Source organism: Mustela nivalis (genome assembly GCF_964662115.1).
Source record: "Mustela nivalis genome assembly, chromosome: 19".
Classification (NCBI taxonomy): domain Eukaryota; kingdom Metazoa; phylum Chordata; class Mammalia; order Carnivora; family Mustelidae; genus Mustela; species Mustela nivalis.
Window position 1 is genome coordinate 87,562 of NC_139038.1, and position 12,371 is coordinate 99,932.

Below are 12,371 nucleotides of genomic sequence, written 5' to 3' on the forward strand. Positions count from 1 at the left end.
GTTCCGGGCTGCTCGCACAGGGGCCGCCCCACCTCCTCCTACCTCAGCCCCCAGGGGCCACCCCACAAACCCTCTGTCCCAGGAGACCAGGACCCTGTTCTGAGTCCTGCGTTAGGTCACGCGCCCTCCCACTCACATTTCTGCTGAATCTGTACAGCTCTTACAAGGACCCACCTGCACTCACGTTGTTGGGCTGTTTGCCGGCCAGCTGAGAACACGGGTCTCAGGTGTCTGAGTTCATCACTCACTCACTCATCATTCATCTACCCGTCTACCCCTCTGAAGTGGGTCTGCACCAGCTGCTCGGGACCCACAGGTGGAAACAGGGACACGATTTCCACCCTTGCAGAACTCAGTCACTCCACTGGTCCACGACGTATGGAAACAAATTATCCCGATTCAAGGTATTTCTATCTCAGCCCTGGTCCCTAAATGCTGCGGTTGGCCAGAGCAGCAAGGGGCAGGCTGACACTCCTGCTGGTGGGGGTCCGCCAGCAGATGCAGCTGTTGGGCCCTGCATGTGCAGTGATGGGGGTGGGGCACAGACAGGACAGACGGGTGGACATACCTGTTCCAACTGCAGTGACACTCTTGTCCGGCACAAGGACTGTGTGCCTCATTCCCCGGGAACCCACGAGCGATTGGTGAATAAACAAACAATTGGTGAATAAACGGGCTGTGTGGTGTGTGGACCCTGCCACTTGACTCACTTGGCCCGCCCACAGCCATCCGTCCTGGCTCCCTCTGTCTGGAGACTGGGGTGTGCCTGCAGAGGAAGGCCAGGAATACAGAATTTACAGAAGGCCCACAGGGGCCAGGACCCCATAGGTGGAGCCTGCCCGAGTCTAGCACCCTCCGGGTGGCTGGCCTCCAGATTCCAGGTCTCCCTGCATGGCCTCTGGGAATGAGCCCGGCTCACTCACCCCTGCCCAGCAGCCAGCCTCCTGGCATCCAGCTGCCACCCACTAGCTGGACAGTCCTGGGGCACCCCTCGACGGCTTTGACTCTCAGTGTTCAAACCCTGAGGTCCGTGTCCACTTAAAGGTGGTGGGTTCCAACCCTTTGATTGGTGGGATCGGTACTCAGGAGGCCAAAACCCCGAAGTACGAAAGACCCAGGCTGGGTGAGCCGGCAGAGTGACAGCCCTTTCAAGCCCTTCTTGAAGTCTGGGACGGGGGGCAGGGGGCAGGGGCAAGCAGAACCTGCCTGTTCTGCAGATGGAGAAAGCGAGGGTTGCCTGGTAGGACGTGAGGAAGGCGCTAGAACGTGCTACCCCTGAAAAGCATTGAAAGCTAGAAGTGGCCATGTCCACAAAGCGGATGGGACGTCTTGGGTGAAGATGTGAAAGTTCATTTGAAGTTCGCCGAGACTTTCAGTGCCCAGGGCCTTGAAATCGTTTCCTGGGGCCGTGGGAAAACCGCGTCTGAGCAGAGAACCGAAGGCCACAGTGAGGAGAAGCTTCCCGGGCTGGGAACTCGGGGCCGGCCCGGCCGGGAGCAGACCAGAAGTGGGCTCTCGGATGATGCAAGAGGCCTGGGACTTGGGGCCAGCACGCAGACCCAGCAGGGAGGGAGCAGGGCGTCGGCCCATATGGCTCCAACACACTCACCTCCATGTCCTGGGCCTGCGTCCTCGCCTCTGACATCTCCCCCGGCTCACTCCTGTCTGGGACACTAGTCCAGAGCTCTTCCCAGGGGCCTTCTTGCAGGACAGCATGGAGCTGGCTGGGCAGAGGGGAGGGAGGCCTGCAGGCGTGGGAACACAAAGCGCGGACCCAAGGGAGAGAATGTGTGGTCAGAACTGATAGGAGATGAAGGATAATTTGCCGGGAGCAGGGAGGGGGGCACATCAGAGGCCAGGGGGAGGACAGCCCCAGAAGGGGAACTTCACAGCTCTGGAAAGCCCCCCGGGCGTGGGGGGTCCTGCAGGCTGCTGGTGGGAGCCCCAGGGAGGCAGGCTGCCCTGGCTGGTGGCTGGTGGCTTCTTTGGAAGAGGTTTTCCTCTCTCCTAGCTGCAAAGGAAGAGCGAGGGAGGTGGGGGTGGGTGGCAGCTGGGAAACGGGGAGGCGTGGTGTGGGGGCCCCTGCTGGCCAGGCTCAGACATCCAGGAGGAAGGCAGGAAGGCTGCAGGCAGGCACCCGCTTGTTGGAGTTGACAGTGGCTGCTCAGCGAGGCGCGCAGCACCCGAGTTGGGACACGCCAGCCATGGCAGCCGCTGCCACCACCTCCCACTCACAGCCAGCTCTCTCCTGACATGTCCCAGGGATTCCTGGCTCTGCATCTGCTCTCTACTGTCTCACTGCTTCAGGTGGGGGCATGGGAGAAGGGGTCCTCATGGTCTCATGTCTGCTCTGTGACCAGTCCAGTGCTGGGCTATGAGGACAGAGTGACATGTCTTCAGCTTGGAGGGACCTGGGACACAAGGGTGGGCCCCCAGCGAACAACCAAACAGCAGAATGAGGTGGGGCATGTGCCAACTCTCCCAACAAGAGTGGAAGGCTCTTAGAGCCTGGGAAGAGGGCCTCTGTGAACCTTGACAAGTCCCTTCCCCTATCTGAGCCTCAACTTCCTTGCCTGAGCAATGGGTCAGTAGCCCGTTACGAGATGCATCTCATCAGCAACATTAAACACAGGTGCTTTCAATGGGTGGGTGGATGGATGGGTGGGTGGATGGATGGATGGATGGATGGAAGGATAGATGGGTGGGTAGATGGGTGGGAGATGGATAACATGTTAGTTCAGAAAATGTAGAGACAAACACAATCGGAGGCTTTCATTTAGTTTGGTAGTATTCCCCGAATGCTTACGTTGTGCCCATCTCTATGCAAGGCACCAGGGGTGGTTCTACATGAAAAGTAGCAGACAGAGGGGAATTTGAGGTTGAGCATGGAATTTTCTGTTGCTAGTAATTATAATACATGGACTCACCTGGTACTGGAGACAGCCCTGACAAAGATGGTCCTTGTCCTTCTAATACTCTGGCAAATAGATGGTCAGTGATGCCCTCGGCCCTGGAGAGAGGAAGCAATGGTGCAGACAGGACCGGCTGCTGAAGACGGCTCCACATTGGGGAGGATGAGCAGCAGGCAGGTCCATGTGCTCCAGGCTGGCCAAGGAGATCCTCTGAGTGGCCTCCAAGGGTCTGGTGCCCTGCCCCAGCACCTGGCCTAGCTGACCTTCATTTTATTTTGTGTCCCCTTGATGCTGGGCTATGTGTCAGCTCACAGTGCCACTCACTGGTTGTCAGGGACTCTCTCCCGTTATCACAGGAATGTGGCACTTTAAGGTCAGGTCGGCGCTGAAGCTGGAGGACAGTGTCAGGAAGCAGCTCAGAGCACCAGCCCTCACGTGAGGGTCTCCAGGCCTCACAGAGGACCCTGCCTTGGTCTGTACACCTGGCTCGTCCTCCAGTCCTGGCCTTTGCTCCCTTGTGCTTCAGCCCCAGATGAGGCCATGACCTTCTATCAACTCAGCTGACCAGTGAGTCTTCGTTTCCAAGTTGCAGTCCTATGACAGGGAGAGCTTCTGGTTGTCTGGTCACGGCAGGATGCTGGGTTGTACCGGCTATAAGTCCTCAGGTAGCCTCTACACAGGGGGCTTTCTGGTGGGCTATCTTTCCCGGAGCAGGCATGGCCGTAGGGCTGTTCCAGAAGGAACCCAGGGCCTCTGGCACCAGGGCTGTGGGCAGGGACGGTCGCTGGTGGACACACCCACGGCAATGCTGTATGTGTTCAAGGCAGAAAAGGCACCTGCACGGTACCTGTCCACTCGGCAGGCCTCGTAGGGCCCAGGCATTCCGTGAGCCTCACTCTGGGTGCTTCTGGATGAGACTGACGTGTGAAGCAGCGGACGGAGTCAGGCAGATGGCCCTCCCAGAGTGGGTGGTGGGCCTGTTCCAATCCCCTGTGGGCCCGGAGAGAACAGAAGGCTCAGCAGGAACCTAGTGGTTCCGTTTCTTCGGGAACCTTTACCAATGCACCTCCCCCTCCCCAGCTTTCTCCTCTTCTCCTCCGTCAAGGACAATAAAGATGTCATCTCGGTGACTCTCGGCCTCACTGGGGTCAGCTTGGTGACTCTCAGCCTCACTGGGATTACAAACTACGACCAATCCGCAGCTCCTGGGGCTAAAAAAACCGCAAAAAACAGAAAACCAGAATTGCATCACCCAGAATCAAAAAGAACCGCCAGCTTCCTCTCGCACCTCAAGGGCCCGCTGCGTCTCTGACCCTCTCCCTCCAGCTTCTCGGCCCCGCTGGAATGGCACGTGGCCCTCTCTGCCCAGAATGGAGCTGCCCAAGGCCGGCAGCTGCTCGTCACATGTACCCATTGAAATTTAACCCGACTGAAAATCAGTAAAATTGGAAAGCTGGGTTCCAGGGCTCCCAGTCAGGGTAGTGGAGGCTGCGGCAGCAGGCAGCATGCATGGGGACACTGGAGCATCGCGAGTCACTCTGCTGGCCTCTGCCAGCCTAGCCTATGCCCCCACGCCCCACCCCGACCATTTCGGCCTGGTTAGCACCGCCATGCGCCCCCTTCACTCAGCCAAGCAAACGCAGCCCCAAGGAACCTGTGCCCCAAGTTGCTCCAGCTAGTTTCTCCGGTTGGGTCAGGTGCCCATGAGCCAAGGCACACGGGGGGTGTGGGCGCTGCCCTGGTCCATCCCTGGGCCCAGAGCAAGTCTGCAGGAATGTGGCCTCACAGGCAGCCTTGTGCGAAGACCTGGCTGCCGGGACAATGTTGCTCCCAGAGTTGAGCCTGTTGTGCCGAGTGTGAGCCAGGCCCTAGGCTGGCAGCCAAGCGAGACAGCGAGGTTCCCTGGCTCTCCCCCAAGAGGGGCTCTGAACCTCAAGCTTAGCCGAGTCAGGGGGCTTTTCATCTCTGCAGAGAAAGTCTTTGCGATCTGATGTTCCGAATGCCCAGTGTGGCCACTTCTGCGCTGGAAACAGGAGGCCTGGGTCTGGGGGTCCTCCGCACTGGCTCCATGTGTGGCCTTGAGCATGGGGCTCCCCTCCTGGACCTCAGTTTCCTCCTCTGAATGCAGGGTGTCACTCTGGTCCCTTTGCCCAGGACGAGAGAGCTCACGGCTCCCTGGGCACATGGGAGGGGGGCAGTCATTGTCACCAGCCCCACATCAGGAAAAGGGATCAGTGCTAATGGTCCTGGGCTCCGGGGCTGCCCCACGCCCTGCTTCTGGAGAAAGACAATAGGACAGGAGGGCAGGGCAGGGGACATATGCCAGCAGGGTGGAGGCTGCGTCAGAGGAGCTGAGGAGCTGAGGGACCCCACAGGCAACCCGGCCCTTGGTCAGATGAAGCCAGCCATACCAGGGCCAGGACCCTTGGCACAGAGGGACATGGGGACAGGAGATGAGGGGATTCTGCTGCCAGGGCCAGGGCGGGACGGCGTTCTTGAAGGAGCAGGAAACAGATGGTCCAACCAGGACAGTGTCTTGGGCCTTCTGGGAGCAGGGAGGGGCCAGGAGCAGGGAGGAGGCCCTACCGGGGCGGACATGAAGCTGGTGGGGCTCCAAGCCGGGTGTCCCCATCAAGGGGGTGGCGGAGGGGGTATCAGGGACATCTCTGACCCATACGGCCCCTGGGAGCCATGGTTGCCCTGGATGAGAGTGAGGCCGTAGCAGGTACGGGGGGCCAGAGGCTCAGAGTTGACTGGCCGGGCCTCCTGTGATGTCCCGGCTTGGTGGGGATTGTGGGCATGTGGCCTTCTATCCATGTGGACCCAGGCCAGGGGGTCTCGGCCTCCAGTCCCAACAGAGGCAACCAGAGAAGTAGGAGAGGGGCTCTGGGCTGGGGCTCAGCACAGCTGAAGGAGGCTCACAGCCTGTTCTCCTGTCATGAAAGCACCTGCTGTGGGAAATGTCCAGCGGAGCAGGGACAGTCCGTCCCAAGGGGCCAGAGGCTCCCAGCTCCCCATTCGCTAGCTCCGTGATGTCGAGCAAGTCACTCACCTTCTCCAGGCCTGTTTTCTTGTCTAGGAAGTGGGCGGGTAACAGTGCCCACCCCGCAATCTCATGGGGTCCAGTGAGCAAGGGCGTGTACTGTGCCGGAACACAGAGAACAATAAACACCATTTCTTTTCCATTCCAGAAGCTGCACCTGGGTAAGACACACATCAGGTCATGTATTGTAAAGGCCCTTTGGATACCAGAATGACCGCAGCAGGGTCCCACGCAGCCCCCACGCTCAACCTCTGTGATGTGGTGGGGGGGGTCCGACAGCAACTCCCACAGGCACAGGGACACTGGGCCAGGGCAAGGAAGGGGCACGGGGTGGGGGGGTGCATAGGACCTCTGGGTGGGCAACCCATCCCGTGGACACTTCCTGCTCAGCTCTGTCCACATCCCTGCCGCTGAGGTCTCAGGGTAGGGACTCCCAACCCAGGAGCCATCAGGAGGAGAGCAGGAGGGCGCCTTGACAGGACATCTGCCCGGAGCTGCTCGGGCCCCTCCGCCGGCCTCTCTGAGCCATTCCCTCATCTGTGAAATGGGAACGAGGGCCACCCCTAGAAGGGGATGCCCAGCAGCACGCATCACTGGCCGCAGCCCCAGGGCTTCGCGAGCACCCTCTGAACTTGAGGCTCCCAGTCTTTAGAGTCGGGGAACGTGATCCAGCCAAGACCGGGCTCTAGTTCAGAGCAAACTGAAGACCAGGGTGGGACCCTGGGCTCTGGGAGAGGCAGCCTCATCCCTGTGCCCACGCTGTCCGGGTCTGTGGTGACAGCCGAGGGCCGAGGACACGGATGCTGGGCTGGTGACCCGTTCGGAGCCCCCCTGCTCTGCAGATGGGGTCACCCTGCTGGCTGGCAGCCTGGGTTCAGCTGCCCACCACCCCCCCCAGATAAGCATTGTCAGATACTGTGGGTCACAGAGGGGAGGCACCGAGCAAGCATAAGTCACAGCATCTCAGGACCTGAGGGAGGTGTTGGGTAAGGCTGGGACCCCACCGGCAGCCCCTAAGGAAGTTTCTGGCACCAAGCACTGGTGCTCGCTCATGGCCCCTCCCTCCTTGGATGCTTCTCCAGGAGAACACCACCTCTGGCCCCCCATCTGTGCCCACATCCCCCTGGGTGCACAGACACCGGGCCAATCTTCAGAGCAGGGGGCTGGAGACTGTGTGACATAAGAAGCTATGTCACGTCCTGCATCCTAGGGCGGCTGTGACAACAGAAATACATCAGGAGGATGGACATCAAGTCCCAGGTGGACCTCAGGTGCTTCCTAGAGGGTGGGACTGGTCCAGGCCACACCCTGAGCCCCCAAACTCCCTGTAGTTCCTCGGCTGCGGACGCATCTCCCCCCACCCCTTCCTCCTCCATTGCACGGCATCTCCCTGCATGTGCGTCCAGGTCCAAATCTCCCTTTTTTTAAGTCCAATTAGGACACACCCCACTTCAGCATGACCTCGTCTTAACTACATCTGCAACAACTGCATTTCCAAACAATGCCCCATCCTGAGGCCCCGTGTTTAGGAGGCAACACATGAAGCTGGAGGAGCACGGTGGGAATGAGGACAGGGAGTGGCTCTGTTTCCAATGACACTCAACCCTTAGGAGAACCAAGACAGACCGGAGGAGGGTCCAAGTCTGACTTTCCCAGAAGAGAGATCTCGTGGCAAAGCCCGTGGGCTAACGCTCTGCTGTAGGCACAGCCCCAGGGCAGCAAGGCCAAGGAGCAGGAGGAGAGACAGGTGGCCAGCTGCTGAGTGAGAAGCAGCTTCCCCAGTGAACAGTGGTTGTCAGTCCTGTTGGACCGCTGGTCTCCCCAGTGGACGGGCAAAGAGGAATTCACCTGCGGCCCCATTATCTCCGGGGCCCACTGGCAACATGGCTCCCTGGGGGTTAGCCTGCACAGCCCTGCCAGCAGGCAGACCCAGGGAGGTGGGCGCTCTGGGTCGGTCCCAGGAAGGGGAGCACAGACAGGAGGGATGGGGCTGCCCCAGGCAGAGCCCATCCCAGCATCTGACCTCACTCACTGTGTTTGAACCTCCAGCTCCCATGCATACCCTCCAAGCCCCCCTCCCCGCACTCCCTTAGTAGCACTCGTTGAGCTGAACAAAGGCCAGGCTAAGGGCAGGGGGGGCAGGCTCTCCCAGGCAGCAGGAGGGCTCTCCTCTTTCCCATCCCACTCAGAATGACCCTGGGCTCCCCATGTGGGCTGGGGGGGGTGCTACGGTTCCTACCTCTGGGAGCTTCCTGTGGGACTTGCAAGTCATCTGAGGACAAGGGATGGAGACACGAGATTGATGGGCTCCGGGACCACCTGTCAGGGCCCCCCAGGCTTGCCATGCTTTGCAGACCTGGAACATCCCTGAACCTTGCCTCAGAACAGCCCAGAGGTGCAGGGACCCCAACAGGTGAGGATGCTAAGGCACGGCAAAGGGACCCCCCCAGGGTCCCAGCTCAAGAGGGACACCAGGAGACATCCCGCCCCAACCAGACGGCAGGGACTCATGGCCTCCAGCTCCTCCTCGCAAAGCCCAGCTGCAAACCCAGGGGCTAACAGAGACAACAAGGGGAGAATTCCAAATGTGCCCTGGGTGGGGGCTGTCAGGAGCCCCAGGACTGGAGGGGTGGCTCGGCGGGGGGCACCTACATGCTTTCCGCACAGAACGTGAGGACCAAGGCCTGGCATCTCCTGATTCCCGACCAGAAGGAAGGGGCTGCACCATAGGACCCGCAGCCCTGTGCTCCCACCCTGGAGAGCCTCTCCCACCAAGAAACACTAGGTGGCTCCAGGAAGGGGAGCCCCATCTCACAAAATGGTCCAGCAGCTCCCCACCCCGAGCCCCAGCAGGGCCTCAGGAGGACCCCCAGGGGACGCCCCAGGAGGACCCCCAGGGGACGCCTCAGACACCACAAAGCCTTTGAAAACCGAGACATCCCTGCAGCCACCACCCAGGGCTTGGGCCAGGAACACGCACGAGCCCCGGACAGGATGCTTCAGCCTAAAACAAAATCTTCACTAAATGTCCAGGGTACCGTGGAACATCACACCCCAGTGAGGAAGACAAGCAGCTGGCACTAGCACCAAGAAGGACAAGATGCTAGAACTTTCCAGAGAGGATTTTATGTTGCCACTTTAGGAATGCTACAAAAAAGCAATTACCGGGCCTCCAGCGGCCAACAAAACATAGAAATTTCCAGCAAAGGAGCAGAAATTCTATAAAAGGACCAAATGGAAATTCTAGAGCCGAAAAGTGTCCGAAGAGAAACAAAGACTCAATAGATGGCCCCAGAAGCCAAGAGGACCCAAGGAGGACACAGTCCGTGGGTCTGGGGACAAATCGAGAGAGACAGCCTATGAGAGCAAGAAAGAGAGCGGAGGCTGAAGACAGAACACAGGCTCCAGGACTAAGACCTGCCAGGTTTCCGGGGAATGTGTGTGGCTGGAAGAGGGTTCGAACAAGGGGTGATGGAAAGCTCCTCAAATGTGGTGAAAGATGGGATCGGAAAAACACAACACATCTCATCCACGGTCTAGACAGCCCGGCGTTCAGAGGGGAGGTTACGGCACGTGAGTCCTCAGGTCCGTCATCCTGAACCTGGAAGAGGAAGTTTAGTACAGCAAGAACAGAACACGAGGCAGTCGGCGAGCTGACAGGAGAGTAACAGAGACATCAGTGAGAAGGAAGCCGCTTCTCAGAAAATCAGTGTCGTCTATAAACCTCTAGCAGGACTCACAGAAAGAGAGAGACAGAGAATGCCACCCCTCCCAGGGAAAGGCCCGGCCTGCTACGCGGTCCTGCAGCCTCGAGAGCACAAGAGAAAACCGAGTCACTCTTCACGAGTCCTGCACCCAAGGAGAGCCAATCCCCCCAAAGCTCGGACCACTGGAACCCAACCCAAAGAGATAAGTCAAACAGTCCCCTAACCCCGTGAGAAACCGAATCCATAGTTTAAAATCCCCCAAAGCAGAGATCTCCCAGATGTGATGGTTTTATTGGAGAATTCCAACAAACATTTTAAAAAGAGCAACACTGATTTTACACGACTTTTTTTTTCCAGAACAGGGAAGAGGAGGGACCTCTCAACGTCCCTGATGAAGCTGGTGTTGTCCTGATGCCAACACCAGACAAAAACATTGCAACCCTCCCTCCCAAAAAAACCTGAAGCACTATAAAGCAATGTCTCTTGTGGACATTGTTGCAAAAATCCTCCACAAAACAAGCAAATCCAGCCCGTCCGTGTGTGAAAGGAACTACACACCGTGACCAGGTGGGGTTCACTCCAAGCTTGCTAGCTCAATACTTCAAAATCAGAGAATGTAACTCACCCTATCTATCCGCAAGTGGAACAGAGAGATGACGTAATCGTGTCAACTGATCCGCAAAAGGCATCAGACAGGAGCCGCCACCATTCGTACTAAAAACCCTCGCAAATTAGGGACGGGGGGCCCTTCCTCAACCCGGTCAGGATACGCAGCGGCTCCCGGGGTTGGAAATCAGCCCAGATAGCCACAGCTGTCACTCCTCAAGAAGAAAACCCCAGAAACAGACCAAAGACCAGCCCTCGATCCTGAAGACCGACGATGCCGCAGGTACCACTGGGAGGCACTTACCCAACCACTGTACCGAGAAGGGGAAGCATCCCAGGCCGGGATCGGGCGTAGGAGCTCAGATGAGGGGCTCAAGTCCGGGCTCTGCCCTGTTCTCGGGTTTCCAGTCCTGAGCCCGGGACATGGGTCATTTTCCCCGTTTTTCTGAACTCAGTTTCTGCTCCCTGTAGAACCAGCAGCAGAGACTGCCCTGGGCGCTCCTTCCGGACAGGGACAGTGCACGGTGCCCTCGGGCGGGGCAGAGGGCAGACAGGCCAGCAGATCCATTCAGGGGAGGCCCTGGCTCGGGAGCCGAGGGATGGGCAAGGTTTCCTGGCAGGCTGGGCGTCGGGCTGCCTGTGGACACACAGAGGTCAGAGTCACCACATCAGAGGGCCCGTTGTGGCTCTCTGTCCCTGACATGGCCTGGCAGCTGACTTTGGAGCAGGCCAGGCCCAGGGACGTGCCTTCCGAGGACTCACGCTGGAGAGCGAGGCACTGGTCCTTATGTAAAATGGCAAAACACGGCAGGTTTGCCCCACAGGTGGTGAGTGGAAGGGAAATTGTGTTCCCCCTGGAAGTGCGGAACAACTCTCATACTGATGATAATTGAGCCCCCCTGCTCCCCAGCTCCCAGCCCCCTGTCAGTCAGGCCTGGAACGCTGACTTCCTTCCTCGTGTCCAGTCCAGGGTCCACCTCCAGCTCAGAGGGCTTTGTGGGGATGGGCCAGTTCAGGGCTGAGAGAATCCCCAAAGGGTCGGAGGGGCAGGACTTCTTGGAGGAGACCAATGGATCTGCAGGATAAAGGGCCAGGAGAGACAGAGGGGGAAGGAGCCCTGCCTGGTGCAGGAGGCCTGGCCAGGGGAGAAAACGTGTTGGGGGTGGGGGGCTACTGCAACCACACGGGGAAGGTGGTTGTTTGGGTAACAGTTGACTCCGGGCTGGGCCACTCTGAGTGGAGCTCTCCTGAGACCAGGTCATCAGGACCAGGAATCACAGGGGTGGCAGGTCTCAGCTCAGAGCTCAGCACAGAGCAGGGGCCTGGTTCCTGGAGGCAGAGGGATTGCTGCAGCCAGACTATCCAGAGACCCTCCCCCGGCGCCTGAGAGCCAGCGTGTCTACCTTGTCCTTGCAGAAGACCCCAGCCTCCCTCCAGAGCAGGCCCCCCTGTTCACAGCCCACATCCCAGGCAAGATGCAGATGGAGCCCGGGAAGGGTTAGGAGGGTGTTGGAAATGGAGAGACTTCTTGCTGGGGCCTCCCTTCTCTCAAAGTCCTTTAGTTGCAGGACGGGGACTCTGGATCCAGGGCACCCAGAAAAGGACAGCTATGCCTGCCCGCTTCTCCACCCAGGAAGGCCGGGGCCCAGCCAGTATGAGATGTGACAGACAAGAAGTCACCCACCAGGGAGGGGGTCTTGCTGCTGGATCCCAGGCCAGGGAGCTGCTCTGAACGGGCCACAGCATCACTGGCCTGGAGGCCTCTCCAAGCCACTGGTCTGGGGATATTTGTTACGCAGCTGTGGTGCTGGAGGGACACATCTGCCTTTTTCCACGGCACAGCCTCCTGCTTGGGACCGAGGCCTGCGCTCACCTCTCTGAAGGCTGGGCTTCTGAACTGCTGAGTCTCGGGCCTCCATGAACACCTCGAGGTCCAGTCCGCCTCAGGGCCCTTGCACTTGTCCTTCTCTGCCTGGAGGCTCGTGCCCTTGCCACCTGCCACCTCCTTCTCCACACTGGCCTTGCTCTCCACACCCAGCACAGCCCATGGCGGCTTTGTGCATCTGCCTGCCTGCTAGTCTGATGGCCGCTTTTCCCACTGGC

General features: G+C 59.1%; 1 long non-coding RNA gene across 2 annotated transcripts in view; it reads right to left on the reverse strand.

Annotated features, from left to right (window-relative positions):
• Window positions 1–1,180: 1,180 nt before the first annotated feature.
• The window catches only part of LOC309854675, a 34,266-nt gene continuing 23,075 nt past the window's right edge, over window positions 1,181–12,371 (reverse strand). For both annotated transcript variants that reach the window (XR_014306345.1, XR_014306346.1), the window contains 3 exons: window positions 5,965–6,112; window positions 2,928–4,123; window positions 1,181–2,011 (listed from right to left, as the gene is read on the reverse strand). This is a non-coding gene — a long non-coding RNA (uncharacterized lncRNA). The remainder of the gene's footprint in view (window positions 2,012–2,927; window positions 4,124–5,964; window positions 6,113–12,371) is intronic.